Below are 7285 nucleotides of genomic sequence, written 5' to 3'. Positions count from 1 at the left end.
GTTTTCTGGTGGTTTATTGGAGATAGGAGTCTCACAGTCTCTCCTGCCCGGGCTGGCTTTGAACCGCGATCCTCAGATCTCAGCCTCCTGAGTAGCTAGGATTACAGGTGTGAGCCACCAGCGCCCGGCTCACTTTATTCTTATAATAAGTAAAGTACTATTTTCAGCCTCTTTGCCTCTCTCTGCATGTGCATGTGTGCGTGTGCATGTGCATGTGTGTGTGTGTGTGTGTTTGTGTGTGTGTGTGTGTGTGTGCTGGGGCTTGAATTCAGAGCCTGGGCTTTTTCCCTTTGCTTTTTTTGGCACGTTATCACTCGAGCCACAGTTCTACCTCCAGTTTTTTTGCTGGTTAATTTGAGGTAAGAGTCTCACAGAATGGACTTTCCTGCCCAGGCTGGCTTTGAATCACAGTCCTCAGATCTCAGCTAGGATTACAGACATGAGCCACCGGCACCCTGCTTCAGTCTCATTTTAATACCTGTGAGAATATGAGGGCTGAGAGCGCTCTTGATTATGAATCAAGACAGAATAGGGACTTTGGCTATAAAGGGTATGCATAACAACCATGTCATCAACTACCTGTAAACAAAAGTTTGTGTGCACACAGCTCTGAAAAGCTTCCCTTTGCTGTAAGTGTTGGATCTTATTATATAAGCTTCTTCTCAGATACATATCTAGACCTGTTATGAAAAATTAGGACTTAGACGTAAATGTGGGGTTTGGAGTCAAATGAACCTGGAGTGGATGTAAATGGCAGCTCTGTTCCTTACAAGCCTTATGATGTGAACCCACTTGAGGCAATCTCTCTTTGATCCATGAGGTAGGGTTGGCATTATGTACCTCAGGCACCATTTACCAAGGGAACACAGCTAGCTGGAGGCCTGGGCAACCTCCCATTCAGGTCTTGGGAACATTAAGTTCTGCATTTTTCTACTGACAGACCAGGATGGTAGGGGTGGAGGAGGGGTGTCCAAGGGTGATCATGCCTTGTTTAATTGGCTCAAATGTCACTGGCAGAAGTAACAGGGAATAAAAGTATCCCACTCTTGTAATCCTAGCTACTCTGGAGGCTGAGATCTGAGGATCAAGGTTCTAGGCCAATAAATCCAGAGTCTTATTTCCACTGAATCAACAAAAAGCTGGAAGTGGAGGCATGGCTCAAGTGGTAGAGTACCATCCTTGAGTGAAAAACTCAAGTGAGAGGGTAGGGCCCTGAGTTCAAGTCCCAGTATCAACATAGATACATGAAAATGTAGTTGATCCATTATATTTTTAGGTATTCACTGCATTTGTGTGTTTTGTTTTGTTTTGTTTGGTCATGGGGATTGAACTCTGGGCCTGGGTGCTGTCCCTCAGCTCTTCAGCGCAAGGCAAGTACTCTACCACTTGAGCCATGGTGCCACTTCTGGTTTTCTAGTGGTTAAATGGAGATAAGATTTTCGTGGACTTTCTTGCCCCGGCTGGCTTTGAACCATGATCCTCAGATCTCAGCCTCTTGAGTAGGTAGGATTACAAGTGTGAGCCACTGGCACCCAGTATTCACTGCATTTTTGAAGTAGTGACTCCAGGGATAGTGTGTGTGTGTGTGTGTGTGTGTGTGTGTAGCTCAATGTTCCACAATCAAGTTAGAGGTAATACTATGCATGTAAAATGTAAGACCCATGCTTGGTGCTGGCGGCTCATGTTTGTACTCTTAGCTACTCAGGAGTCCAAGATCTGAGGATCACAGTTCAAAGCAAGCCCAGCAGGAAAGTCTGTGAGACCCCTGTCTTCAACAAACCACCAGAAAACCAGAAGTGGTGCTGTGGCTCAAAGTGGTAGAGCACTAGCCTTGAGCAAAAGAGGTCAGGAACAGTGCCCAGGCCCTGAGTTTAAGCCTAACAACTTACAAAAAAATGAATAAAAATAAAGTAATGAAAAGTCCCTTTCCTCTGTTCTCTTTTTTTCTGGAACTGCAGTTATATACATAATGGTCTTAAAAATAGAGTCCAACAGATCATGAAGCTCTTTGATTTCCTTCTATATTTTTCAGCTTGGATCATTCCTGTTGATCAGTCTTCTGTCATCTCCCATGTGCTGTTAAATGCAGCTACTAAAATTTTAATTTCAGCCTATATTTTTTTCTGTCCTAAAGTTTCCATTTGATTCTACTCAAAATATTTATTTCTGTATTGAGATTTATCAATTATGAATGTATTTTCCATTTTGTCCTTGAGTGTGAGTTCCATGAAACTCACAATTCTTTTTTTGTGCTTGAACTCAGTGCCTGGGTGTTGCTTCTAGCTTTTTGTTCAAGGCTGGTACTCTACCACTTGAGCTATAGCTCTACTTCCAGCTTTGTTGTTGTTGGTGGTGGTGGTCATGGGGCTTGAACTCAGGGCCTGGGCTCTGTCCCTCAGCTCTTTTGCCCAAGGCTAACACTCTACCACTTTGAGCCACTGCTCCACTTCTAGTTTTCTAGTGGTTAACTGGAGATGAGGGACTTTTCTACCTGTGATCCTCAGAGCTCAGCCTCCTGAGTAGCTGGTATTACAGGTATGAGCTACCAGCACCCAGCTTCACTGTTCTTTTTATTTGATCCCCTGTTGTAGGTGTACCAATGAGGCAAGAACACAGTGGTGTATCTTTTACTTTGGGTGTCTTAACCCTGTATGTTGTACTGTTGTCTGTCACTGCCTCATTATTAGCATTGCTGAACAAAAGCATTTTGTTTTTACTGTCCCTGTGGCCACCTCTGTATTAGCCCCACAATGCCTGTCCTTACTATCTGCTTTAACAAACTTACTGGCTTATGACAGCAATCATTTATCTGCCCCTACATCTGAAGTTTGGGTAGTTCTTGGCAATTACAGCTTACTTCTTCTCCCCATGGTGGCTGCCAGGGAGTCTGTGTGGCTCAGTCAGGGCTGCCATAGCGTTGGCTCATGGCTGGTAGCTCATCTGGCTGCCATAGTTACATTCTCCATGCTGTTTCATGTCAGGGCTCCTAGGACAGGTGGTATAAGCTGTTAGGATCAGGTCCCCAAACTGGCATGGCATCACTCCTGCCATTTTCTTTTTCTTTCTTGTCAGCTGTGTGGCTTTAACTCGGCCTGGGTGCTGTCCCTGAGCTTTTTGCTCAATGCTAGTGCTCTACCACTTCGAACGACAGCATCACTTCTGGCTTTCTGGTGGTTAACTGGAGAGACTCATAGACTTTCCTGCCTGGTCTGGCTTTGAACTGTAATCCTTAGCTCTCAGCCCCCTGGATAGCTAGGATTACAGGTGTGAGCTACCAGCACATGGCACTCCTGCCATTTTCTTTTGGTCCAAACAGTCCAAAGCCTACCTTGATTCAAGGAGAGGAGACATGGATCACACATCTCAAGTTGTCGTGGAAGTTTGCACTACCTTTAATCTCCCACAGTGCCCCATAATGGGGACTTCTTCTTTGATGGGGTTCAGGAATCTTTCATACATCTTAGTAGTTGCTTTATTTCTAAACTACAATGCCAGATGCTGACACACTGAATGCTTTGAGCTATTTCCTTGTCATCTATCTTCCTTGTCATCCTTGGTAGGATTTGTCTGCATCTGATTATTTTTTGCAGTCACTTGGAACACCTTGAGACTGGATCTGACATGGTAGCATCTCACAGAGAGCGAGGAAGCAGGTGACAGACGTTTGGAAGGTTTTGTGGGGAGCACGTTGCTCAGGGCTTTCCCACAAATTCAGGCAAGTCTGTCCTGTTTATGCAGACCAGATAAAGGAGTGAGCCAGGGGAGCCTGTTGTTTCTTACCTAAGTATATCTGTTGCGTGCTTTTTTTTTTTTTACACTTCACATCTGATGGCCTGGTCTTGAGATGCACTTGGCTGAGAGCTTGGGCAGAAGCACCTCTCATTTGCCCATCAACCTCACTTTGTAGCAGATTTACATTCTCTCTGGGATGCCAGATTGAATTAAATGCTTTTTTAAAGCCTGCAGTATGACAAAAATCTTTATACAGTCAGCATTTTCATCACATTTTAAAAATAAGCATCTGCGGTGAAATGAGGCAGCCTATGGTTGATTTTTTGGGGGGAAGAATCCAATTTGGCTTTGGGGGCCGATGCTTTAATTGAGTACAGCGCTGCAGACCACGAGACTGATGCCCACACTCTCGGGCCGGCTCCTTCCCACATCCACATGGCTATCCTGCCTCTGTCACAGCTTCCTCCATGGTACGGGGATTCTCTTTCTCTTTCTCTCTCTCACTCAGGATTGAATGCAGGTTCCCACACTGGCGTGGCTTGATCGCTCAGATGGTACTCTACCACTAGAACCATGCCTCCAGCCTCCAGCTGTAATTCTTTTGGAGGATACCTGTGGGATAATCTACATTTCCACTTCTCCGCCTTCCTATGGGAACCTCATGCATACCAGGAATTGTTTGGGGATCCCTTTACTTTTTTTTTTTTTTTGGTTATGAGGCTTGAACTCTGGGCCTGGGCACTGTCCCTGAGCTCTTCAGCTCAAGGAAAGTGCTTAATTGGAGCTGAGAGTCGCATGGACTTTCCTGCCCGGGCTGGCTTTGAAGCGCGATCTTCAGATTTCAGCCCTCTGAGTAGCTACGATTACAGGCAAGACCACTGGTGCCCAGCTTCCCTTTACTTCTCATTTGTCAGAGTCCATAGGGAGGAAGGTCACAGGGAGGGTGATGAGCAGCCAGGCACTGTGAGTGGACTGGTATTGCCTGTTTGGTGGCTTGAAGGAGACAGGAGTATGCACTGGCTCTGGTCAGAGCCTCTCATGTGGTTGAGTTGAGGGTGGTGACTGGGGTTACAGGCACAGGGTCTGGCTGAAGTACAGCCAGGATCCTTTGTGGTTGTTGGCAGGCTTGTTTTGTGACACACAGGCCTTTTTATGGGCTTCCCAGAAGTCCTTGTGACAGGCTGCATGGCCTTCCTCAGAGTGAATGACTGGAGAGAGAGAAGGAGGGAAAAAGGGAGTAAGCAAGTGTGGAGTTGGAGGGAGAGGAAAAGGAGGGGAGGGGGAAGAGAGAGGGAAGGAGGGAGAAAAAGACAGAGGTGGGGTGGGGGTGGGGAAGGCTCTCTGGGCAAATGCAAGTCCTTTTATCACCTAATCTTGGAAAAGCCATGCTGGATGTGCATCACTAAGTCTGGCCCACACTCGGTAGGCAGGGTTTAGGCTCCTCCTCTTTGGATGTCGTGGTTTGCCCCTCAGGACTCCTGTGTTGGGGGTCTTGATAGCCACAGTGGAGCTACTGGAAGGTGACATGGGATCTTATGTAAGAGAGGGGGTGGCTGGGTCACTGGGGGATGCGCTCATCAGGCACTGGAGAGCTCTGTAGGCGTCTGGTTGTTCTCACAGAGAGCACTGTAATAAAAGAGCCCCTGTGGCTCCCTGGTGCCCTACCATATCACATGGGCTCCTATGATGCCATTCACCTGCCCCATGGCTAAGGGAGCCCTTAGTGCTCCAAACATAATTTTTCTTTATAAAGAACTCAGCCTCAGGTATTTTGTAATAGTCACAGAAAACAGGTCAAAACAGCACAGAGAATTGGTGGGAATAGCTTTTAAACATATACAACAGGATTCTCAGTACTTCCGATCAAAAGACTTTATTTTTATTCTTGGAAATGAGGTCTTGCTATTATCCCAGTCAGACCTTAAACTCATCCTCCCATCCTCTCCTCCTGAGTGCTGGGGTAGCAGGTGAGTACCACCATGCCAACACACATTCACTTCTGGGTGAGTTGGCTTCCAAGCAGACCGTAGGGACTCTCACTCCCACTTATTAGGCAAAAGGAATTTGGAGCTCTGAAATGTCTTGGAGACTCCAGAAGGTCCTCACAAAAGCTGGAAGATCCTTGCACTAACCAAGTCTGCCAGCAGAGTGCATGGTCTCTCTCTCTCTCTCTCTCACACACACACACACACAACGGCATCATTAGCTGAGTGTTTCTACCCCTATACTTGCTGGGGAGCCGAAAGTGCCTGAGGCCAAGGAAGCAGAATAAGTCCTACAGGGGCTGCCAGCCATCCTCAATTTCAAAAGCTAGTTATTTGTTTCACTAGAAAATAATCCCATGGGGGCTGGGAAGGTGGCTCAGTGGTAGAGTGCTTGCCTGGCATGCATGAGGCCCTGGGTTCGATTCCTCAGCACCACATAAGCAGAAAAAGCTGGAAGTGGTGCTGTGGCTCAAGTGGTAGAGCCCTAGCCTTGAGCTAAAGAGCTGACAGACAGTGCGCAGGCCCCACGACTGACAAAAAGAAAAAAAAATAATCCCACATATGGGCAAAGGAGGGGAAAAAAAAGAGAAAGAACTCATCCCAGAATCCCAAGGGAACCACGGCTGCCATTCTGGTTCCTTTTCTATTTACAAGGTTCCAGGGGTGGGCTCAGATTTCCTATCCTGCATCTTTCTTGTTAACTGCCTTAGCACTTATCCTTGTAAGAGCTGCAAGCAGGCCCTGTGGTGATGTTAAGTGTTCTTCATAGTTCTCATTTCATTCAGTTCTTTATAGAATAAGTACATTTCCTTTCTCCACATTGTATTCCACTATGGTCCTTTTTGCCCAGGCTGTTTTGCTGCTGCCTTTTTTTTTTGTCAGTTGTAGGGCTTGAACTCTGAGCCTGAGCACTGTCCCTGAGCTCTTTAGCTCAAGGCAAGCGCTCTACCACTTGAGCCACAGCGCCACTTCCGGTTTTCTGGTAGTTAACTGGAAATAAAGAGTCTTTTGGATTTTCCTACTTGGGCTGGCTTCAAACCATGATTTCATCCTCCTGAGTAGCTAGGATTACAGGCGTGAGCTACCAGCACCCGGCTATTTTTCCTTCCTAACTTTTTCTTTCACATAATTAGTAGAGGCTGGATGGGAGTCCTTACAGCTGATAAAACTTCCAGTGGAAAGCTTGGGCATTGGTGGCTCATGCCTGTAATCCTAGCTACTCAGGAGGCTGAGATCTGAGGATTACAGTTCAAAGCCAGCCCAGGCAGGATAGTACGTGAGAGTCTTATCTCTAACCAAACAGAAGAATGCCAGAAGTGAAGCTAGGGTTCAAGTGGTAGCATGATAAATTTGAGCAAAAAAGCTCAGGGACAGCACCAAGGCCCTGAGTTCAAGCCCCAGGACCAACCACACATACAACCCCCCCCTCCCCCTGACAAAATTCTTTTCCTGTGGAGAACCATTCTTTTTTTTTTTTGTCGGTTGTGGGGCTTGAACTCTGGGCCTGGGCACTGTCCCTCAGCTCTTCAGCTCAAGGCGAGTGCTCTACCACTTGAGCTACAGTGCCA

Source organism: Dipodomys ordii, unplaced genomic scaffold (assembly GCF_000151885.1).
Source record: "Dipodomys ordii isolate 6190 unplaced genomic scaffold, Dord_2.0 Scaffold79, whole genome shotgun sequence".
NCBI lineage: Eukaryota > Metazoa > Chordata > Mammalia > Rodentia > Heteromyidae > Dipodomys > Dipodomys ordii.
Note: the sequence above shows the minus strand (reverse complement) of the source record.